This window comes from Dermacentor variabilis, chromosome 6, assembly GCF_050947875.1.
Source record: "Dermacentor variabilis isolate Ectoservices chromosome 6, ASM5094787v1, whole genome shotgun sequence".
Lineage (NCBI taxonomy): Eukaryota > Metazoa > Arthropoda > Arachnida > Ixodida > Ixodidae > Dermacentor > Dermacentor variabilis.
In genome coordinates, this window is record NC_134573.1 from 30,378,679 (window position 1) to 30,404,575 (window position 25,897).

The 25,897-nt window shown below is 47.5% G+C and overlaps 1 pseudogene; it reads left to right on the forward strand.

Moving 5' to 3' along the window:
• Window positions 1–25,897, forward strand: part of LOC142586078 (sulfotransferase ssu-1-like) — a 54,185-nt pseudogene that overhangs the window by 9,656 nt on the left and 18,632 nt on the right.

The window sequence follows — 25,897 nt, forward strand, 5'->3', positions numbered from 1 at the left end:
GTTCATAGACCAAACTGTCATGACATTAGTCGGGCAGCGGACTCGGGCGAGCGTCTTAGTGCGCGTTTTCAGGACATCGCAGACGGGGCGCCGTAGCAGAAATCTTCCTCGCGTCTGTGCTTGCTGCATACCCGAGTTGTAGCCGATGACTGTTTGCCGGTTTTATGTTTCGCGAGCCAAGCTTCACACAGCTTCTTGTCCTGCGGCTACGTATGAATAAGGCTGACACCGTGCTCCGTTGCGTGCGTCCGGCATTGCGGCACCGAGCAGTAGCCTACCATATTGTGCGCCTTCGAAGGCAGCCACTACCTATTGTAGTGCTTTCAAGCGTTGTAAAGGAGACACTCGAAGCGGGCAAATCTCGCCACTAAATGAGGACCGCAGCGTACGAGGGAATTTAAACTCGTTTTCCGCTCGCTTCGGCGCGCCCGAAGCAGCCGACGCGGCCGCTATGTCCACGTGATCCCTCCTAGCACGTCACGCCGACGGTGGCGCCAGCCTTTCCAGTGGTGGAGCTCGAGGCCAATACTGCAAATACAGGACCTCCTGCAGTCGGTTCGGCAGCCGAGAACGGCAGTCGAAAATCAAGGCGCGACGACGTTGCGCCAAGCAGTAGCCACCGAGCGTCTCGCTTCTGCTGCTGAGCAACAAGTGCAGCAAAACACTCAGCTGCTGCAGGAGCTGCGGAGCCTCACACGAATGGCGCCAGCACTGCTGCTTTGCATTCAGCAGGCCATGGGGATGCCACCACAAGCCCCAGCAGGTGGACCACCTGCTTAAGAAGAACCTTTAGCTGGGGCCCAACTCCGACGCGGTCTATTCAAATACATGTAAAACGCAAAAACGTTTTGCTGAAATACCCCTTGGGCCGATTTTAATGAAATTTGTTGCATTTCAGAGAGAAAGTTAAATTCTAGTGACTGTTCGAAGCAGAATATCGATTTATCTCCCAATTTTTCTTAAAAGTATTTTCAAATATTCGACCGTTTGAAAAAGAATAGAAGCATGAAGTTTACAAATTCATAGGTCTGCATCAAGAATAAATATAGTGGTTCTGTAAATGGCATCCATTAGATTATTCAAACCGGACAAATTTGATATGTCATTTTACATCTTACATGAATTTGTTACGTTGATTACAAGGGTTCTGCAAGAACTTTATTTCCGTATTACTAACTTTGTTTATTCTCATGTGTACCATATCAATTTTGTCCGCTTTAGATGTACTGTTAGATTCAAGTCACAGAATTGTATTATAATTTTTTGTTGTTGAGTTAGAGAGTTGTAAACTTGATAGTTTCGATTCTTGAAGATTTTCCAATTTTGCCAATTTTAATAACAAATTGACGACTTAACTCAAAAATTAGAAACCAACAGTCACTAGATTTTAAGTTTTTATTTTAAGTGCAACAAACCTTTTGAAATTTGGTGCAGCGGTTGCCGAAAAAAACGAAGTCTCATTTTACATGTATTTAGATAGGAGCACCCGAGCTAAAGCTTCCTCTCAAGAGGAAGCTTCCGGAGTCCCCCACTTCGGCGAGCATCCGTAGTGGGGGACTCCGGAAATTTCGACCACCTGGGGTTCTTTAGCGTGTACCTAAATCTAAGTACACAGGTGTTTTCGCATTTCGCCCGCATTGAAATGCGGCCGCCGTGGACGGGATTCGATCCCGCGACCTCGTGCTGAGCAGCCTAACACCATAGCCACTAAGCAACCACGGCCGGTTCTTCTCAGAAAACAGATATTGCACTTCTGTAAATTGCATGTGTTAGAACCTTGTATGTGGATTAATTCAGTGTGCCTAGATGGTATACCTGTTACGGCTCTGATTGACACTGGCGCGCACGTATCTGTGATGAATGCTCAGCTTCGGAATTTGTCTCAAGAAAGTCCTCACTCCTACCCCTTTGCTTGTGGTCTAAGTCGCCGATGGAGGAACACCAGCCGTTATTGGCATGTGTCCGGCTCGCGTGAGTGTCGCCGGCTATCATACTTCTGTTTTTTTTATGTACTAGAGCACTGCCCTCACGACCTCATCCTGGGCCTTGAGTTTCTGTCTGCACATTCCGCTTTGATGGACTGTTCTGCTGGTGTTGTGCAACTCGCTCTACCTGGTGCTATTGACCCCACCGATAGTGCTCCCATACGGCTATGTTCAACAGAGCATATTCGCCTCCCTCACCATGCCGTTACCTACATATGCGTCTCTCCCGTTCCACCTGTACCAGACGGTGACTGCATCGTGTCTCCTAATCCGGATGTCCTGCTCTCGCATAACGCCGTTACCATTTCGGACGACACTTCATGCCTTCCGCTTGTGAACTTTGGACTCTGTACACAAGTACTCCTGCGCGGAATATCCCTGGCACAAAAACGCCAGCCAGAGACTACCATATTTCGGCTTTAACTTGTGACAGGTCCTCGTGTTCAACTCCTGCTTCGCCCCCTATCCCTTCAGACCTGAATGTCCTAACAAAAATTATTGCTTCCGACCTTCCTCCCCAGCGTGCTCAAGAACTGCGTTGTCTCCTTGCCTCATACTGGGACATATTCGACCTTGGAGAACGCCCTCTAGGACAAACATCTGTCGTAAAACATCGAATAAACACCGGTGATGCGAGCCCGATCCATCGGCGACCCTACGGCGTCTCGCCTACTGAGCGACATATCATCGAACAAGAAATTGACAAGATGCTTTCTCGAGACATCATCGAACCTTCTTGCAGCCCATGGGCATCCCCTGTTGTACTACTTAAAAAGGACAACAGTTGGCGATTTTGCGTCGATTATCGGCACCTCAACAAGGTAACAAAGGAAGACGTCTATCCGCTACCACGCGTTGACGATGCCCTGGATTGCCTGCATGGAGCACAATATTTTTCATCCATCGACCTTGGCTCCGGCTACTGGCAAATTGCCGTCGATGACATGAACCGCGAGGAGACAGTTTTTATTACTCCCGATTGCCTGTATCAGTTCAAAGTGATGCCTTTTGGTTTATGTAATGCCCTGGCCACATTTGAACGAATGATGGAAGCCCTCCTACATGGTTTCAAGTGGTACATCTGCCTCTGTTACCGGGACGACGTGATCGTTTTTTTCGGACTTTTAAGACGCACCTCGGGCGCCTGTCGATGATCGTATCTGTTTTCCGTCAGGCGGGGCTACAACTAAATTCTTCCAAGTGCCCCTTCGGTCGTCGTGAAATTTCTGTGCTCGGGCATCTCATCGATTCTTCTGGTGTACGCCCTGATCACGATAAAATACGGGCAGTCAGACTTTACCGCGCCAACAGGTGCCAAGGATGTTCGCAGCTTCTTGGGCCCTTGCTCCTACTTCTGTCGGTTTGTCCGAAATTTTGCGAACGTTGCGCGCCCTCTCAATTAGCTCTTTAAGATAGACGCTGCATTCCTTTGGGGCTCTGAGCAAGCTGGTGCTTTCACCGAGCTGATTGGGCTGCTTACGTCCCCGCCCATTCTCGCTCACTCTGATGCATCAGCTCCAACAGAAGTCCGTACCGATGCCAGTGGCCACGGTATTGGAGCTATCTTGGCACAGAAACAACAAGGGTGGGAACGTGTTATTGCCTACGCCAGCCGCCTTCTCTCCTCTGCGGAGAGCAATTATTCTATCACCGAACGCGAGTGTCTGGCTCTCGTTCGGGCAGTGGGTAAATTCCGCCCCTATTTGTACGGCCGCCAATTCACAGTCATCACTGATCACCATGCTCTGTGTTGGCTTTCGTCCCTCAAAGATCCTTCAGGTCGCCTTGGCCGCTGGGCTCTGCACCTTCAAGAATACAACTATTCAGTTGTATACAATACCGGCCGGTTACATCAAGACGTGGACTGCTTGTCGCGCCATCCTGTCGACCATCCTGACGTTTCTGCGGACGGCATACCTGTCACCGTTCTCTCTCTGGCTGCGTTTCGCGACATTGGAGCTGAACAACGTTGGGACGCCTCCTTGCAACACCGTATTCAACGGCTCACTTCAACGACGCCGGATCCTTCCCTTCGCATGTTTGAACTTCAAGATGGTGTATTAATTGTACCGCTATAACACGCGCCCGGACGGCCCTGCCCGACTCTTCGTTGTGCCTGAGCATCTGCGTCAGACTGTTCTCGCCCAGCTTCATGATGTACCGACTGCAGGTCACCTTGGCGTGTCACGGACTTATGACCACGTTCGTCGGCGCTTCTTCTTGCCTGGTCTATACCGTGACGTCTGCCGTTATGCCGCTGCGTGTGATCTTTGTCAACGACGCAAAAAGCCGACCACACTCTCTGCTGATCGCCTTCAACCACTTGAGGTACCATCAGAACCATTCTTCCGTGTAGGTTTTGATCTTGTAGGCCCTTTTCCTACGTCTGCTTCGGGGAACAAGTGGATTGCTGTGGCAACAAACTACGCCACCCGATATGCAGTCACGCGGGCTCTTCCGACAAGCTGTGCAACCGATGTCGCCGACTTCCTTCTAGAAAACGTCATCCTTCACCACGGCGCCCCTCGACAGCTCCTCACCGACCGAGGCCGCTACTTTCTTTCTAAAGTTGTCAATGACATTCTACACTCGTGCGCGACTAAACACAAACTTGCTACTGCTTACCATCCACAAACGAACGGTCTAACCGAGCGCCTTAACCGCACCCTTACTGACATGCTGTCCATGTATGTCTCCGATGACCATCGCGACTGGGACGTTGCGCTGCCGTTCGTTACTTTCGCGTATAATTCGTCTCGCCATGATACCGCAGGCCTCTCTCCATTCTTCCTCTTGTTTGGCCGCGACCCTACGTTACCTTTCGACACCATTCTGCCTGCTAGTCTGAATTCCACACACGAATATGCTCATGAAGCCATCCTCAAAGCACAAGAAGCACGCCATATTGCTCGACGTCGACTTGTGGAGTCGCAGGACAATCAGCGGCGCTTATATGACGGCCGCCATCGCGACGTCCATTGCACAGCGGGCGCCATGGTTCTCCTGTGGTCGCCACCGCGACGCGTTGGCCTCTCGGAGAAGTTACTTTCATGCTACTCCGGCGCTTACCGTGTCTTGCGTCAAGTAACTGACGTCACGTACGAAATCGCCCCTCTTGAGTTAACCGTGGCTCACCATTGCTCCGACGTGGTCCACGTCGCCCGCCTTAATTAGTATCACTCACCCGGCTCCTAACCAGCACCGAGCCGGTGCTTCAGACGCCGGACGTCATGTGACACGCTGACGAAGAAGATGTTTTAATCATCGTCGGAAGACGACGAGGTTCTGGTCTTCGCGCGCTGTCTACCATCTTGTCAGCTGCTATAATTATTGTAAATATTCTGTAAATACATGTCTGACTATTTTTTAACCCGTAACAATATATTTGCTGGTTTTGCCTCTGTGAACAGAACGGGCAGTCAATATACAGCTTTCCTTGAGTTTGTGCACGAAGATATGCTCCATCAGTTCGTAAGAGACCCTTCGCATAATGATAGCACTGGTAATGTGCTTCATCTGTTGTTTTGTGATGCACCAAGCATTGTAACAAATGTACGTGTTTTCCCTGGTATAAGCGATCATAATGTTATTGTAGCCGACTCTATCTTTCGAAATGTGTGTTTTTTTAAAAAAACCTCCTAGAACTGTGCATGCATATAATAGGGCTAAATACGCTGCACTAAAATCGGCACTTGAATATTATTTTCCTACTTTTGACACATTGGCTGATGAATTAAACGTGGTAGAGTTATGGGGGGTACTTAAAAACAAGCTTTTGGAACTGCGAGGTGACTTTGTTCCCCTTCGAACTCTGTCCTCCAAACGTGCAAAAGATAAGCCATGGTTTCACTGTCGCCTCCGTTCCTTATTACGAAAAATTAGAAGAATCTACCTGCAGATTAAAACTAAGAAATCGGATAGTCTTCACATGCAGTTAGTTGAGTTAAAACGTAGCTTTAGAGAGCTCGCTGGACCTGCTAAACGCACATACTTTGCGAACTTGGGACAGAGATTAGTGGACGATCCTAAGGAATTTTGGAAATGTGTTAAGAGAAACGGTAAGGATGACACTTCTGTTCCACGCTTGCACTGGTCCGACAGAATCGTTAATGACGACTCAAGCAAGGTCGACATTTTTGTTAAATACTTTTCATCAGTATTTCAGTCTACTCATTTAAGCATTAGTGGGGTTAACAGAGTTGATTTTCCGGTCGGAGCCGGCGAAATATCTGAGGTTGTATTTAGTGTGACCAGCATCGAGGGATAATTACAGTGTTTGAAACCAACAAAAGTGTGTGGTCCGTATAATATCCCTACATCATTCCTTATAGATTGCTCGGGCATCTTATGTTTGTACTTCTGTGGCTTATTTCAAAATTCTTTAAATAACAGCGTTGTTCCTGGTGATTGGAAACTAGCGCGGTGCGAGTGGACAGAGGGACAGAGTTGAGACTTACAGAGCAGTATCCTTAACTAGCATTGTACGTAAGGTTATGGCACATGTGTATACCTGCATCATGTCTCATCTTGATAACAATAACTTTCTTCATCCTAGTAAGCATGGGTTCCGGCAGTGTTTTTCGTGTACGACACAATTGGTTGCATTCACTCATGAGCTAGCCTCAGGAGTCCACAAGAAACACATTGTTGATTGTATATTTCTGGATTTCAAAAAAGCTTTTGACGTCGTTACGCATAGTCTACTGATCGCTAAACTTCGACTTTACAAATTGGATGAGAAGGTTATCGCATGGATTGCCGAGTATCTTCGCTCAAGACAGATGTCTGTGGCTCTCAACGAATGTTCCTCTGAATACGTACCTGTGACTTCTGGGGTACCCCAGGGATCAGTTTCAGGACCACTTTTATTTTTCTAGTTCATGAATGACATCACTTCGGGCATTACATCATCATTTAGAATGTCTGCAGATGACTGTATAGTATATAGGGTCATCAACAGCGAATCTGACCAACAAGCACTACAACATGATTTGGATTTGATTGCCACATGGTGCGAAAAATATAAAATGTAACTGAATGAGAAAAAGAGTGTCCACGTCACCTTTACCGGGAAGCGCTCATACGACAGCAGTCATAACGCTATAAATAATGCTACTCTTGAACAAGTGTCAGAATATAAATACTTAAGTGTATTTTTTTCTGCTGATCTCAGGTGGAACAGACACGTTACTCATGTTAGGAACAAGGCTGTCGGAGCATTAGGTTTCTTGAAACGTAACTTCAGTCGCTCGCCACAGAAACTTAGGGAGCAACTGTATTTCACACATGTCCGCAGTACACTGGAGTATGCGTGTGTTTGCTGGGATCCATATACTACAGAACTTGCAGATAAACTAGAAAAAGTGCAGGACAGGGCAGTTCGGTTTGTCCTTGGCAATTATGACAGGATGCTTAGCATGACAGAAAGCAAAACAGCACAAAATTGGCATCGTCTTGAACACCGTCGTCGAAATCTCAGATTAAAATTTCTTCATAATATATACCACTCTAATACGGGGATAGCCAGGGAATTGTATTTTCAGCCGCCCACATATATTTCTAAAAGGCGAGATCACAAATTAAAAATGTGTGAGATTCCTTTAGACCCTCTGTTGCATGAATTATGGAAAAGTCATTTTTTCAGCTTTCATTATTGATTGAATGAACAAACACACATACAAAAAGTTCCAGAGTTATAGCGACTGCAATAATAAAAATAAAGCTTTGTGCCAAATATGGCACACCATGAAGATGGCTGAGCGCTCTTGCTGCCATGGGCGGAAAACAAAGCTTCACGGACGGTGGTCTTTTTATTGCGATGTGGGGAATGAAATGATTCAGTTGTTTGCTGCGTTCAGGCACAGATGGATGTTGCACTTCCTCTATCTTACCAACGACTTGTTTGTGCAAGGTGGCCGCTGCTCCCTGTGCTTTTTGGACTTGAACCTGGAATTCGATGTCTTGACTAGAAGTCCTTCCTGGTCGCTTGTTGGGTAGGCACTTGTTATACGAGGTAAGGCATTCTGCGATTTCTGCTTTTAATTGAGCCAGCGGTAGTACTTGTCTCCTCCTAAGCTGCTCCTGCACCCTCCTGTACAATACCCATGCTGTTACTGCCGAGAAGTCTAGCATAGGCGTAAAAATTCGAAAGTACCATTTCTTCGACCTGATATGTATGCGGTAAAGTCCAAGCAGTGAGTCCAGCAGTTCGACACCACCCATGTGCCTGTTGTGGACCTTTACTACGCTGGGGCAATCAATTTCGCGAAACACCTTGGCGGAGGTAAACCAGCGCTTAGTCTTTTGGACTGGATCTCTCCCAACAAAGCTTGACAGAAATGTCGCGGCGCGGTTATCGTATCAACGCACACACGATAACTCCACGTCATGTATCGCACTTGTGAGTGCCTCTGAAGCACCACGTCCTTTACATTTCAGTTCCTTTTCGCTTTTCAGGCGGCTGTTTGGTAGACCATTCGCCCTCACCGTACCGATCGACAAAATTCCATCTTGTGATAGAGTGACCTGCAGCTTCGGGCTATTGAACAGATGGCAGCACGTTACCATATTTTGTCTATCAAGTTCATACTGTGCTAAATATTGCACACACCGATTTCGGGTTCTCTGCTGTAGTTGCAGTCAAAATTGAGAAAACTAGTAACTGCCTTGAATTGGCGAGACCAAAAAATATGCCAAAATAGTTTTTCTATGTTTATGCGGTCGAAATTTTCAGAAAGAAAAATACCAATTGCTCGTGTTTGCCCCCTCCTAGTTTCACGTCGCTTCCCAAAATCTACTTCACCTCTGTTTTGCGTATCGATTAAGAGATGGCAGCACTTGCCCATAATAAGTGCGCATAACTATGAGAATTACTCTGACGGTATCACATTCTCAACTGGGAATCTCACACACGCGAAAAAGAAATGGTAACCGGTATGTGCCAAATATGGCACGCCATGCAATAGAGGGTTAAAAGCGACGCTTTCCGCTGCTCTTTCTTTGTTCGTACTATAAGAGATTGGAATACTCTGCCACCGGATACTGTCTGCATTTGTTCAAATGATGATTTCTTGCATGCATTATGAACGTAATTTGGAGTGTTCATTTATATGAGTTGTACCCTCCCTGCTGTAATGCCTGAATGGGGAAGCAGGTACCCAATGAATAAAATAAAGAAATAAAGAAATGTTTCATTGTCATGATATTGTTTATATTGTGTTATAGCGTAGTTGCACCTTGTTAAGTAGCAATTACGAGCATTATGTGAAATAATGCGTGCAAGAAATGCAATGGTGAAGCAACTCTTGAGTTGAAACAAAGCAGTAGTAAGCACGAGTGTCTGCTATATAAAGAAATCCTGCTCCAAAAAGTACTTGACATGTCTCGCTTGTTGCTATACGTTTCAATATGTGCTATACAGATTGCTCTGAACGACATTTCAGTTGCTGTAACTCATGCTGTGCTTGCGTGTCACACATGAACAGACATCTTGAGCTTTGGAACAATGCATACTGCACAGTAAGATAGGCATCGCAAAGCAATATTCAACAATCCAAGATTGATTGCCATTCACCTTGGAAATAACCTTTATTTAAAGAAAATTCCCTGGCGAGACAATTTTCAAATGCACAGTGAACAAAGCAAAGGAGTAACATAATGGCACATGGTTATTTGTCACTGCATGTGCATCTGTCATGCTCAACATAGACAAATCATGTGCTTTTCACTACTGCAGTATGCATCATACTATGATTAGCCACATGTGAGCACACGCAATGTGTTATGTAGAAGTGCACGGCCTATTTACTTTCATGAAAATAAAAATAAAACATGTTACACCTGTACATGTCTCCGCCTCATTTGCCAGCGAATGCGCCGGCGCACACTTTGCAGGTAGGCAATGCGAAAATTTCTGGGCACCCGAAACACACCAACTATGGATTCGCGCACCGCATGGTCTCGTTGAAACAAAGCTCGAGAAGGCTGTACAGGGTGCGCCTGTGGTGACACCTGTACTTGAAACGGCACTTGTGCCTGGACTTGTGCGCGGTCATCATGTGCACCACCGTCATCTGGGTCGTCTGGCAGAGGCACGCCTGCTGCAAGGCAGAGGTTATGCAGCGCTGCACAAACTGCAACAATAGTGGCTGCTTTCTGAGGCGAGTAGTGGAGCGCCCGATACCTCTGCAGGCATCGGAAGCGGCTCTTGACGACTCCTATGCACCGCTCGACGGCATTTCGCATTGATGCGTGTGCCTCATTATAGCGCCCCTCTGCCGTGAGGCGATGTGGGTAACCAGGCACAGGAGTCATTATCCATGGCTCCAGCGGGTACCCAGAGTCCCCTGTAAAGTGTTCCATGTCAGTGAACGAACATGGATACATTAAGGCACTATGCAAGAACTCAGTCTACGCCAGGGCCCTTTTACAACAGCAGCGGCTCTTGGATTTATTGTTGCAATATCAATCAGACATTGACCTTCCCGGAAAGTTGTAAAGAACGTTCGACTCATTATAAAGAAAAGCCCAATTGCACCTGTTGTCTTGGCTGCAAATCTCATTCTCAAGTTAAGTTGGACATGTAATATTTATTTTATACTCATGGTTTTCTGCTCAATTCATCCCATTTGTCCCTCCCTAAATGTACATCCTCCACCAAAACTTATTAGCTCCTCTCTCTTCAGAAGTGTTATATTATAAAACACTTCTAAGGTATACTCTCGAATGTGCTGCCAGTATCTGGGATACTTACTCTACCTTTCCTACCTCTTCTCGTGAAGGTACCCAAAATCGAGCTACCCGTTTGATCCTTTCTAATCACTCCAGCAACACATGTCACTGCAACAACAAAAAATGGCAGACATTGCGACACAAAGAAAACTAGCGCAACTTGCACCATTCTACAATATATACTACACCGATCACTAATGTCGATGCCGAAAGTTTCACGCACACGCTTATTCCTCCGTTCCAAGGACAGTGACCAGGGACCAGCTCCCCGAGTCCATTGTCACCAACCCTTTTCCATCACACTTGAAAACTTCCATTTCGACGTGTTCTGTAGAATTCCACCCCCGCCTGTAACGCTCCTCATGGCATTCAGGGTATTGACATCAATAAGTAAATAAACAGAATAGCATGTCAGCTGTTGTATACATGCTGGTAAAAACATCTGCCTTCTAAGACAGACTTGTTTCTCTCGATTGTCGCTGCAAGTTCATTAGGTACTGATGCATTCACAACACATTTCTATGAAATCACGCTTTCTGAAAGCTTGCTAGGATGCAAAACTATTTGACTAGTGTGTGTTTTACATGTGGAAGAAGCACTGCTACTTTAGGTGCACTTACCAAGCAAGACTTCTCCATGAAGTAACAGGCCACGAGTAAGGCGGCGGCGAAATGCAGAATGCCTCCAAACGAAAGAATCGTGGCACGATCCCGCGGAAACCATGGGTCAATTGCCAGGATATTCAGCTTCGCATCGCACACCTCGTAATGGAAAGCAAAGAGAAGGTGTCAATGCCACTGCAACAAATATCTGGCACAAACTTTTGCTTACAACACTACTTGCCAATCAGTTACTGTTCAGTCAGCCAACACAACTACAGAAAAGGATATATAAACATACGCAGTAGGCAGTTGAACTAATGATACCAGCATGATAACAATGTCATCTTAACCTACAAATGCAATGTTGGCATGTGTACACGTGCTCATGTATGGCGTGCGGTCAAACACAATGTGCAAAATAAATCCTTTGGTTTCTTCCGTCCATATTGTATAAGATTCTGCTAGAGAGTGCCACCTGTGTTTTTTTGTTTTTGTTTTCAGACAAAGTGCCTATTACAAGCGAAAGAACGCCGAAACAGCATGTGCCGTACTAACAGGTAGAGCAAATGGGTGTCCACACATTCTCATTCTCCCTCACACCATTTTCATTGATGGGATGCTCCTGTTCACGTTTACTGTGTGTTGGCCACAATGCTTTAGTTTTACGTCGAATAAGAGTCACAAGGGCTCGTCTTAGGATCGCTCGTAGACGAAGACTCTCTTCACTGCTACGGCGTCTATTCCGGTTTAAGTCGCGCGTAATGTGTTTACATTGTAGCATCGAAAAGGCTATTCAACTGTGATTAGAGAGCACTGAAAAAGTGCGGCCGTGTTCTATTGCAAAGATCAAAGCCGTCATTACACATACAACACAAACGCTACTTTCTCGAATAGGAACGCAAGTATTACCGGCAATTGATGAAAAATAACGAAACGAAGTTTTTTACAACGTGCACACGTGCAAACACATATCCAAAATATTTGTCAACGAGCAATACTCACGACCATGCAATTGAGGGCGTAATACCCTTTACGGCTCCAGTACGATTCCGTTTCGCCGGGGCCGAGCTTCTTAGGGCGAACGATGGCTATCAGACTCCCATCCACACATCTTACAACTCCTGGAATTTTTCCACGGCTAAGAAAGCCTTCCTTGACGACGGCTTTCTGTTGCGCCGTGGATGGGAATCTAACCCATCCTTTTTCTTTGCCCATAACCGTAATGGCCTTGGCGACGGCTGTAATGATCCGGCTGACCGAAGGCTGCGACAATGCAATCGCTTCTTCATTCCCGACGCACTGTTGAAAGCTCCCGGTGGCAAAAAATCGCAGCGCGCACAGCACTTTCATCGTAGTGCCGACACCACGAAATCTTTGAGGTCCGAGATGTTCTTCCAGCTCATCGCAAAGATGTCGCACTATGTCTTTGGGGAGCCTAAAATGCTTTCGAAACTCTTCTTCGGCCATGCCGAACGCGTCGCGTCGTAGCCTCTCGTCGCGTCGTTGTCTTTCGGCGCTCGCCAGCAGCACAACCAAAAGAGCCGCCATTGCCGTCTCTGTCTCGTCTCGTCTAGGTGCCGGTTCGTCAGCTGGCGAGAGACTAGCCGGCAGCCACGGTTGCCCTAGCAACCCTCGACATCATGCTCGCCACCGCGCGCGACCCTCGAGCGAACCACTTGTCCGCGGTTCCTCTCGTAGCAGGGAACCGGTTCCTTTCTAGATTATTGACAACCTGTGTGACGTCAACAAAATTTGTCGTCCCGCCCACCAGGGATGATGACAACGAAGCGCCGACCAATGGCAACAGCCAGACCGAACCGTTTCCAAAGCGAACCGCTACAGAATACGGCCCCTGGCTTCCGTTGTGAGGCACCACTGTTTTGGGGAAAACCAAATCTGCAGAAAAGTTCATGAATGTATTGGATGGTTGCTTCCGAAGTAGTAGTGGTCATGGGACATACTTGTGGCCACTTCGAATGAGCGTTGACTACCACTAAATATGAAACACCTTTTATAGGACCTGTAAAGTGAACGTGCAGGTGTTGCCATGGAAGCGTCGGCCAGTACGAAGGATGGAGAGGTGCTTTCACTGGTAAAGTGCATGTTTCAATGCATGTTTGACAAGCCGCAACACATATCTCTATGTCATGGTCGATATTTGGCCACCAAACATGGATCGTTGCCAACTCCTTCGTGCGCACCACTCCTGGATGTGCCTCATGCAATTGATCTACGAGAAATTGACCAAAATTTTGTGGTACCGAAACACGCTTTCCCAGCATTAGACAACCATGATTGAAGGAAAGCTCTAGTTTCCTGTAGAAGAATGGTTTCAGGTTTGCAGACACGTTAGTCGGTCAGCCTAACAAAATGTGCTGTACTACTTGACAAAAAGTGGATCACGTGCAGTTTCTTCTGCGATTTGTTTACTGCACACAGGCATGCTGTCCAAACGCAAAAACAACAAATTTTCTTCGGCCCCATCCCTGCCAGGTTGCTGAAGTGGAAGGCGCGATAAGCAATCAGCGTCCATACACTGAGCTGAAGGTCGATATTGCAAAGAAAAAATATATGCAGAAATTGTGACGGCCCAGCGCTGAAATCTGGCGGCTGCTATTGCTGGAATGCCTGTTTTGGGGCCAAATATCGTGTCAAATTTAGTGGCTTATGATCTGTGAGCAAGGTAAAATTGTGCGCGTAAACGTAGTAAGGAAACTTCTTGACACCAAACACAAGAACTAATCTAGTTGGCTATAACCTTGTTGAGCGTTTGTCAGTGTGCGTGAAGCATACGGTATTTGACCCGCCGTGGTTGCTCAGTGGCTATGGTGTTGGGCTGCTGAGCACGAGGTCGCGGGATCGAATCCCGGCCACGGCGGCCGCATTTCGATGGGGGCGAAAACACCCGTGTGGTTAGATTTAGGTGCACGTTAAAGAACCCCAGGTACCCGCCGTGGTTGCTCAGTGGCTATGGTGTTGGGCTGCTGAGCACGAGGTCGCGGGATCGAATCCCGGCCACGGCGGCCGCATTTCGATGGGGGCGAAATGCGATAACACCCGTGTGCTTAGATTTAGGTGCACGTTAAAGAACCCCAGGTGGTCGAAATTTCCGGAGTCCTCCACTACGGCGTGCCTCATAATCAGAAAGTGGTTTTGGCACGTAAAACCCCAAATATAAAAAAAATAAAAAAAAAAAAAGAACCCCAGGTGGTCAAAATTTCCGGAGTCCTCCACTACGGCGTGCCTCATAATCAGAAAGTGGTTTTGGCACGTAAAACCCCAAATATTATTATATACGGTATTTGATGAACTTGCCAATGTGAAGTGTGCGACAGAACCGCACCTATTCCATAGGCGGAAGCATCAAACGATAGCTGCACTGGCCAACTGGGTTTGTAATGAGTGAAACTAGGCTCTGACGTTAGCAGTTTCTTTGCATGTACCAACGTACTCTGAGAAGCGGCATTTCATTACAAAGCTTCGCTCTTGCGTAAGAGCTTGTTCAGGGGAAACAGTGTAGATGACAGATTCGGAACCAACATTCCTTAGTAATTCATGAGCCCGAGCAGCGACTGCAGTTGCTGCTTATCTGTCGCAGTCGGTGATTGTGATTGCGACCTACTTCTCATGTGTCAGCCGAACACGGTCTTTCGTGATCACATGACTCAAGTATTGCATTTCATCGAGAAAGAAATCGCACTCGGAAAGTTTTAGGCGCAATCCGCGTTCTGATAGCCATTTGAGCACTGCTTCGGGGTTAAAAAAATGTTGTGCTTCCGTGCGTCCCGTTATGAGTATGTCATCGAGATAACACGTCACGCTGTTCCGTCGTTTCAGCGCGTTACCCATAATACGCTGATACATCGTGGGAGAAGACGATATACCAAACGGTAGGCGGTTGACGAAAAATAGACCTTTGTGTGTGTTAAAGGGAAGCTGAAGTGTCTGTCGAATTCAATAAGACGCTCATATACGGATGCGGGAACCTTGTAAACCATGAAGGTAAAATTTTGCGGGAGATTTTTCACTTAGGAGCGACGCAATCGTCGGTTAAAATTGCGCTGTAGCTCCGCCCCCCGTCGAGCGCCGCGCGCTGCTGCTGACGCTGACGATGCGAGCGGAGACCAGAAACCGAGGCTTAGTGAAGTCAACACTGGTGTTCCGCTCCTTCGCAGTCTCCGCGACCGTGCCTGACCGGGCTCATTTCTGCGTGCGTGCCGTCCTAATCTGCTTTGCTCGACCCTACATTCCTTTATTTGTGTGCATATAGGAGTGTTAGTTGACATGCGCAGCATCAATTGAACTTGTAGGCCGATCATGCCGGCGTTCTGTGCAGCCTACGCTTGCACGAACACCAGCGGCCGCGACGATGTTCCGATGTTCCATTACTTCCTGCAAGACAAGAAGCTTTCAGCTGAGAGGCTGTTGTGAAGCGAAACAACTTCAAGCGCTCAAGAACAACAGTGTTGTGCTCTAACCACTTCCGTGACGATTACTACCGAAGTTTATCAATAATGCGTGCTTTTGGTTCTCCTAAAAAAATAGCACGCTGAACGGAAGGTGCATTTTTATCGCCCACCCTTGACGCAGGTTTCATCGCCAAGCGCCGCGAATTTTCTATTCGCACGTGTGTTGTGAAACAGCCTGCATGCAGCTACCATAACGCAGTGCAAGCGTAAAGTTTGCATGTGTTGGAAAGCCTGCTCACGCCAAGACGCTGCGCTCCCCCTTCTCTCGCACACATAAGAAACCGACCATCTCACGTAGCCGACGGAATTCGCCGGTTCCGAGTAGCGTGGGGATGGCGCGCTGATGAAGGTTCTATACTACGCGTGCTACAACAGCCGGTAAATTTTTCCCGCGTTTAAACCGTCTGTGTAGATTGCCGACAGCTTTGGGGCAGCGCACAAATGCTGAAGATCGCATCCCCGCTTACGGTCTACGAGGAGGCATGCAGCAACATAACACTACAGTTGTTTGCCCGGAAACGTACTCACTGGAACGCTGAACGCAGCTTAGCAAAAAACTTACTCGCCAAAGAACATTTCCAACACAAGGAGATGCTAACACTTCGCCTTCATTCGCGTGGGAAGCAGTGCTTGCACCAGCATTTTTTGCTTCTTGGAGAGGTCGGCTCTTCGCAATCGGCTCGTACATGTAGTATATGTACAAGTATATGTAGGTACATGTAGTATGTACAAGTATAAACCCCTTACAAGTGATCTTGCACGCGACAGCGACAGCGCTACAAGCGAGGCGACGGCTGTGAGCGACGACTTCCCGGTATGAGGGCAGCAATATACGCGCAGAAACTAGCGTGACGTATACTTTATCAATTTAAGTTGATGTATTTTACTGAAGAAGCAGCACAAAGTATTTCTGAAGGTCTTGCACTAGGTTCTTATTCTTGCACGTGTAAAATTCAATAGTTTGCGCGTTCCGTGCGACAAACAGTAGTATTTGAGTTTTGTACATCCAGTTTCGACTTCGCACAGTTGGCTAGTCGCTCATAGCATTTCCGGGCGACGAGCGACGAGTTCCAGATTTCTAGAAACGAGCGATCGAGCGACAACACCGAGCGATTTCTTCAAGCGACGGCCCGTTTGGTCGCTCGAAGCCGTCGCCCGTCACCGTCGCGCGCAAAATCACTCTCGTAGAGTTTCGACTTAACGCCGAACTCCTCAGAGAAACGCAAGCTCTCGAAAATTTCCATGACCGTCACAGCAAACACCACCAAACTACTTGTAGTGTAGTGTGTAGCGGCAGCAGTCGGCCCGAACGAACACCATTGTTGACGTCACGAGGCGCCCGACCAATCACAGGCGGAAACGAGGCGCGCGAGCTGGACGTGTCTGCTGCTGCACTTTTCGTCGAAATAAAATATGTTTGCGCCTTCTTTCGCTCAATTTCGATGCGATATTCGAATTCAGAGGGTTGAAAACCACGGCGTACTGCTCTTCACTCATTTTTTCTGGAAAAGCTTTCAGCTTCCCTTTAAGCGTGAGATATTGCTTGGACTCGTCATCCATTTCGACCTGCTGGTACACTGTACTTAGGTATATCTCAGAAAAAATGATTTCCACCTGAAAGTGCGACAAAAAACCCCTCCGCTTTTGGTAGGGGATACCTTTCGATGTCGAGTATTGGTTTCAGTGTGACTTTTTAGTCAACACCTAGTCTTACTGAACCGTCGCGTTTGACCACTGGCACGACAGGCGTAGCATACGGGCTCGTTGTGGGTGTCATTATCCCTAGCTCTTGTAGCTTGGACAATTCGTGTTCGACAGCAGTTTTTAGTGCGAAAGACACACTTCTAGGTCTGAAAAATTGAGGTCTCGCCTCATCGTTTAAAAAGACAGTAGCCTTTTCCCCTTTTACTGTGCCGAGTTCCTCCTTGAACAGGTCTTGATAGTGGCTTAGCAAGGACTCGAGCTCAGGCAATTTCTCGGAGCTACATCTCTTACCCCGCTGTATGTGGTGAAGACCTTGGATTCGCGCCTAATTCAGCTGGAGGTGCTGCAGCTAATTGCGCCCCAGCAGCGGATGACCATCATGGCGCAGCATGTACGTACAATGGCAGGTGCTGGCACTGTGCATTGCACTGGACTGCCACAAAGGCTGTTCCGCAGGGCTTCACATGTTTATTCGTGTAGGTTCTTAGCGTAAGGTTTGTACTGAGAAATTGAGCACTTGGAAAAAGCGAACGGAACTGTGAAACAGACATAACTGATACAGCAGCTCCTGTCTCAAGTTCCATATTCTATGGTAGGTCGTTAATGATAACTTCGACCATGATTGATTTTGCTCATACTTCTACAGCGGCCTTCGCACTTTGCAAGTGGTTGCGTGGCAGTGGCCAGGTACCAACATGATGCTTAATTTCGCCTGGCGATTATTTAAACTGTCTGCTCCGACAAGCACGCTTCATGTGGCCCTTTCTGTTGCAGTGAAAGCATTTGGCATTCATAAACCGACAAGAGTTTGCTGCGTGTTTCAATGAGCCGCAGCGATAAGATGAGGCCGAAGTTTGTTCAGTGCTGTTAACTTTATGTACGCCAATTCTGTCGGTGGCGTTGAGCGCGTAGCAGACGCACTTTGAATAGCCGCTCCGATAGCTATTGCACAATCGACCGCTGTTTGAAACTGAAGCTGATTGTCTTCTCCAAATAAGTTGCGTTGAATGTCAGTTCGAAGCAGCCCACAAACAAATCTGTCCCTTAAGCTTGATCGAGAAAAGTGCCAAACTTGCAAGTTTGTGCGAGCCTCCGCAGCTGTGCGGTGTACTGAGCAGCAGTCTTTTGCGGCAGTTGCGAGTGGCGATGAAATTTGCTTCTTTCTCCAATAATTGACGGTTTTGGGACAAAGTGGCTTCGCAGTAGCTCTAGAAGTTCCTCAATACACTTCTTAGTGGGAATCTCCGGAGACGTTAACGACTTCAATATTGCGTATGTCTTCGGTCCTACCATGTTTATCAACGTATCTGCCTGCTGCTCAAACGGGACCAGTTTAAATGCTTCGAGTCGTTCCTCGTAACTAGTCCAATTGGCGCAAGATTCACCAAATGCTTCTACTTGCCCCAACTGCGATGACATGGCTGCTCTAGCAGGATCCAGGCTGTCTACCAGCACTGTGCCTTCGTCGCCAAGACTATGTCGTGTTCCAGGGTTTCCGTTAACGAAGAGGCAGACTGAAACATGCTTTATTGCATGGCAGCAACTTAACGTGGCAGAATGATAGCCAAAGAATATAACGATAAAAAGCAAACCACAGCTTTGCGGCCAGCGATTATATACACATAGTGGGCAAGGGTGATGTGATAGCGATATGGGCCGCGTGACAGAAAGGGAAACGCTATCACACAAGTACACGTGTACAGATATGCGACATTTTCTTAATTAGGTCTTTGGTTACTTGGGAGAGCGTAATAATAAGCTAGAATTTGGTTGGTTCAATAGCCCACCATTTTCAAACACACTGACGGCAGTTATAGAATGATATCTGCATGTATGGTTTAGTACAAGTGGATCAAATAATATACCGTGAACGTAGTGCAACATTAGCACTCCTAAATACAGATCAACAATGTAACGGAGCAGACCTTTTTGACTCAGCCTTTTTCTACTTAAGGAACACGTTTACGAGCACTAACTGAATCAACAAATGCTGATCGCTACTTGTTACTTCTTACCTAATTTCCGGGATTGAACACTTGAAACCCAAATTTATTAGTTTCGTCGTGTGTGTTTCCGCTTAAACGACAAGCTAAAAAGCGAGAAAGCAACCCCATGATTCGCAAATCTCTATGGATAATTACTTGCCAGATTATATTAGATGGTCAGTCAAAAAATAATACTTTTGACGGTTTTGTACTAATGCTGTTAAAATTTCGACATGATATAAAAGACAATATATTACCCGCAAAATATCTTTATTCCCACGTTTACCCAATGACGCGCTAATCTTAATGGTTAAAAGTCATTGACCTTAGGGTGCAAACGCAAAGCCTTCTAAAGACAGTCAATATGGGCGTCTTGCGCTGGAGTTTGAGGTATAGTAGCGGCGCCTGGTGGCGGCGCGGGAAACGACATATGGGTCGTACCAGCTTGGGTCGTATTGAGCCCTGGCTGTGGCGAAGCACGTTTCTAGGCCGAGTTGTGCGTCGATTCGCACTTTTTTCTGCCCTGTTGCGAGTGCGAAAAGGCTCGTCACTTCTCACAGACCACGCCGACCACGCTGCGAGCTCGCCGCAGCCTATAGTTTAACGAAAACGGACTCTCCGTGTGCCGTGGGACGTAATGCTAGGAGCAGAAGGAATCGGTGACGCCGATCCGGAGAGACCTAGCCCAGCCTCGAAAAGGCATCACCGTCGTGCGTCGTGGGCTGCCATGAACAAGAAGGCCTGAATCCCAACATCAGATTCTACCGTTTTCCTTCAAGGCCTCATGAAGTGGAGCGTCGGGCGCGCTGCATAGCTGCAGCTTGTCGCGCTGAGTAAGCGAAACTTCGCGCCATGCTTACTGCTTCGTCTGTCTTGAAGCTTGCTTGATTAAGCACGCAGATCAAGCTTGCTTGATCTGCGTTCTAAAGTTCGGTCTTTTGCACCTACAGTCCCGACAGCACGCCGACATAGCAGCAGGCATGGCTGGTAATTCACGATTCGAGACCCGGCCACAGCGACAATTAACAATTCGACCGATGCGAAGTGGTGAAGTGACCAGGTGTGTGCAAATGAGCACAAATGGTCGGGCTCATTCGATGACAATTCACTACTACACTACGAGCAGCACAGGTTAAGAGAGTTAAATGCGTTCATCCTTGATCTCAAGCCAGCACGTTGAGGCAGCGCAGCAAGGCAGTATTGATTGCAGCACATCGATGTTCGAGCGCTGTCATTAAAACCTACATCAAGCGAGCAGCGCACGAGCTCGCGCTGCAGCGCGATTCGCACGTACGTGCGAGCTCATATGCATTGCCTCAGTTTTTACCAGTTACTAAAAGGGACAGATGGCCGCTACTACAACGCAGGCATAATACTTGTTTAGCGGCATGCAGTCAACAAAGATTGCAGGAGGCCCGCCGTTTCGCGGCACGTCGAAAGACCGCTGCCGTCGCGGCGCGTACGATTGCGCGCTCGAGCAGTTCGTACATCGCGGCGCGTACCGTCGTGTGCTCGAGCAGTTCCGTACACATGATGCCTGCTTATCGCTATTGTGGATTCATTTATAGCAAGCATTTCCTCACGTTTGTGCGCCTGAATCTAGCAGCTAGGGTCCAAACTTTGCCTGAAGTTCCACTTCGTACGCGACTCGCTTCCCTTGCGATTGACACGGTGCTAGAACTTCGCCGCCTAATTCTTGAACGGCGTACACGTATTCGGAACTGCATAATTTCTTGCCTTTACGCAGCCGCGCCACGCCAGAAAAGTCTTCGGCGCCCGATATTCGCTGGAGGCCGTGAAACAACACAACCGAAAGTGGCGGGTCCATATTGTAAACGTGCTTTCCGTAGAAGACGACCGAGCTTGGTACGACCCATTTTAGCACAGAGGGCGCTTTTTAGCACCTTTCTCGCAGCGCCCCCTGGGCAATGCAAGAGCGCCATTGCCACAGCTTCGACAGTCGTCCACGCCGACTGACGCAGCAAACATTCATGAACGTCGGTTACAAAGCTGGCAACGATTGAATTATTCGAATGCGTGTGCTACTGAATACACAAACTTAATTTTCTTTAATTTTCCTAATTGACAACTAGGACAAGCACGAGTTTGGTCATACGTTTTTGGACAGGAAAGACTTGGCCACGAAGTCACTACGGTGCATATTCTAGGGCTGACATAAAAGAAAAATTTACAGTGACGTTTCATTTCGTGAACGCAGGTGACGCGCAAGGGTAGGGGTGCCTTAGCGCACACGACGCTGTCGGCCCTCGGTGCGTCTGAACGCCTACACTGTCCGCATCGCAGACCGTATTCAAGACAGGGCTCGCGCGCCCACGCCATAAGCAGCAGCCGCCGGAGTAGAACAGCCCGTTTATAATTCACTTGCTAGCCAAATTAACTGGCACGGTGTCAGCGCGCACAGGCAAGTATTTACACTTCACACTGGATGACCACGGACGGTCGCTGTCAGATTGCTGGCGTGAGGAATTGCGGCAGCAGCAGTGAGCAAAGTGACGCTTCAACAGAAGCACAGGGGTGCGAACGCTGCGCACACAAATCTACGATCTGTTGGCCCACCTAGACTGTGCCCCCAAAGCAGAATGCTTTCAACATAAAGCCCGCGCTGCTGCGCCCGGCCGAAGTACCACGCCCCGCCTCTGTCCCCGACCCCGGTGTCATGCTCGCGACGGAATCGGCACGCTTCCTCCCTTCTGCACGACAGATTGAGCCGCCATCGTCAGCTCACTGTCGCACGCGTTCACTCGCACGCACAGTGTACGGCGCGCCAGGCGATGTTATCCCAGTACGACAGTATCGGAAACAATGCCTGTAGCAAATGCCACGAGAGGTCACTCAGCGCGCCTCTAGCCAACTTCGTTCTACGCGACGCTTCGCCTTTTTTGTACTATTACGACTGTGAGGTGGTCCCGTAGCGCTCGTCACCCGTTTCGTGACAGAGCGTTGGTAGCGAAGACTCCGAGTGAGGCGTCGGTGAGAATAATGAAAGGGACTTTATACACTATATACAGGTCATTATACAGGACAAGATCGGATCGGCACGGGGGCCGAGAGCTAACAGCAAACGCGACTGTTCCCGCTCGGCGACGTCCGTTGAGACTCCAACGCGTGACACATCTCACTCCACTCGAGAGCGGCACTCGGCTCCCGGTGGGACGGTGGATCCGGTTCTCCAGGCGGCGGCGTCGGGGCTTATAAAGCACCGAGAAACGATTGTTACTCAAACGGCCCAATACAAAGCCAGCACTCGACGGTCGTCCGAGAGGTCCAACCAGCGACCGCGCTGGCCACCCGCTTCAATGTTGCCGTGCGCAGTGACCTCCAGGGAAAAGGAAATACGGCGCCGGGCTGTCTAGCACTTTGTTGCACGTTTGAACATGTCGCTTGCCGATGCTTCTCCTCAGGACTCCGCTGCCTGACGGCTCAGCATCTTGACTTGTCAAGGGAGAGTTAGGGCGCTGTGCCTTTCGGCGCAGCCCCGGGTTTGTACAAAGGGCGTTCGCAGGATAAATTCTGCATCTTGGAGATTCGGAATCCGGGCTGGTGGTAATGGCACAACAGTACTTCCCGCTTTCACTCAACGTTACCTACACTTTCCTCTAGGTGCCGCTACTTTGCCGCAAAGAGAAGATTCAAGAGTTGGTGGAATGCATAAGCGCTGATTTAGTGGTTTCAGGAATGGCACTGATATTATCCTAGTAGGTGACATGAATGCCTACATACAGGATTTAGATGGCTATAACAACAACAACGGGACGTCAGTGCTATACCTTTTTGAGCAACGTAACCTCGTTATCGTGAATACAGTGCATAAGTGCGAAGGGCAGATCACGTGGGAAGCGGGAATCGGGCAATCAACCATTGAGTACTGTCTGATGGCCGAATGAATTCATGATAAGTTCAAAGAAATGGTCATTGACGAGGAAGCGTATACAGCAGCATAGGGTGTGTCCATAAACGCATTATTTTGAAAATGGGATAAGTAGTTGGGAAAGACGGTAAGGAGTGCAATATGGCCAGTCCAAATTTGAACGCTGAACAAATAACAAATATAGTCACTAGAGTAGAGGAAGTACTTGACAAATGGCAAAATAAAGAGGGGAGTATAGTGAGCTTCTAAGTGTGATAATGACAGAAATACGGAAAGAGAAACAGCATGTTCGTTGGAAAGGAAAAAAGAAACCGAAAAGCTGATGGAACAGGGAGATACGAGAAACGATCGCCGAACGGCAGAAAGCATCCCGAGAGCACAGGTAAGCAAAGAAGGCGCAGTTGCCGCAGGATGAAGTAGCCAGTAGATGTGAAATATACCGCGAGAAAAAGTATATGGTTCAAATACTCGTGCAAGCAAAGATAAAAGGTGAAAGTGAACGTTGCTTATCAGAAATACGTAAGAAAAAGAAGGCCGCGCCTAAAATACTCTGGAACCATATAAATTTACTAGGCAGGAAGTCAACAACAATACAACAACATATCCTACTCGAAGATAGAAACAGACTGGAAGGAGAAGCGGCAATAAATTATATCCGAAAAACAACTGCCCAATCTTTCCAAGCCAATGACGAGGTTGTATTTGAAGGAAAAAATAGCATGAAAGAGACCCAGGTGGCAAAAGAAGCTGGTGCTGACCAATTTGAATTGGAAGAAAGCCGAAGAGAACATTCCTAAGCGCACAGCCACAGGGCTAGACGAGTTTCCCGTTAGGCTGATTAATGTACTAGGACGAAAAAGTGAGGATGCACTGGTGAAAGCAGTGGAAAAAAACGGTAAAAGATAGACGAATACCAGACAGTTGGCGACAAAGCAGAATAAATTTAATTTACAAAGGTAAGGGGGAGAAAGATAGAATTAATTCATTAGAGACCGTTGACCATTATATCGGTAAAATACAGGCTAGCAATGTAGGACATCAAATGAAATCTTCAAGCATGGGCAGATCATAATGGTATTTTGGGAGAACTTCCGAATGGCGTCCGAATAGGTAGGCGTTTAGATGATAACTTATTTGTTGTTAGTGTATTGAAATATCAAAAGTAGAAAGCTGACCGTTATATGCGGCCTTCTTGGACATTACAGGAGCCTATGACAACGTAGACCGCAACATTTTATGGGATATTCTGGAAGGGGAAGCCTTAGGTGACTATTGTTTACAGCTTTTGAGAGAGATTTAACTAGAAATACCGTTTGCGTTGAATTGGAACGAATGAGGAGCGAGGAGAAAGTTCATATCAACGAGGGACTGGGGCAGGAGTGCCCTTTATACCCACTGCTCTTTATGATGTACATGGTGAGGATGGAGAGGGCGCAAGAAGGAAGTGATATCGGGTTTAATCTCTCATACAAACAGCCGAGTACAGTAGTAGAGCAGCAGCTTCTAGGTTTATGTTATGCGGACGACATAGTGTGGGTAGCTGACAAGCAAAATGATTTGCAACGTCTGGTTAATATCTGTGGACAGGAAGGCAACAATTTAGGTTTGAAATTTAGTGTTAGAAAATCAGGTGTTATGGTATGCGATGAAAACAGTGAACAGACAGTGGCGATACAGGGCCAGGAAATACCTCGGGTAGCAGAATATAAATACCTTCGTATATGGATAAACGAAGGCAACATATATATGGAAACAAAGGGAAAAACAATAACAGTGAAGGGGAAGAGAAATGCAGCCATAATGAAGCACAGAGCGCTATGGGGATACAATTGGTGCTAGGTGCTACGAGGTATGTGGAAAGGTGTAATGGTTCCAGGACCTGCTTATCGAAATGCGGTTGCTTGCTTTAAATCAAGGGTACAATCATGGGAACCAATGGCCAGTGGGATTCCTCGCATTGGGCGCTCACGGGAAGACTACAAATGAAGTTGTGCGGGGTGATATGGGCTGGACAAGGTTTGAAGTGAGGGAAGCTCACAGTGAAATTGAGTATGAAGAAGGACTGAGGAATACGGAAAAAAGTTAATAATCTGGGAGAGTCTTGAGGTAGCTGTACAGGAAAAGCATTGATTCGCAGTCGAGGAAAAGAACTAGGAAGCTCACCAGCAAGTATGCGGCCTGTAGGGTGGGCAACCCAGCAACAAAGAACGTAAAGCGCAAAGTCAGAGAGGCTGAAATAACCTCATGGGTGACTGCAATGGAAAAGAAACCTGCCATGAGTAACTACTTAAGAAAAGAAACGAAATCAGGAAAGAAACAATTTATGATAACTCAAAGGGAAGCGCATTACATTTCGAAGCGAGATCGGGATGCCTTGGAACACACACCTATAAAGCGAGATATAAGAAGGAAGACGAAGCATGTGCTTGCTGCGATAAAGCAAGGGAAACTATGGAACATGTTTTATTCGAATGTTAAGACGTTTGGCCAGCGGTCGATTTAGGCACCACCGGCCTCCTTGAAGCTCTTGGGT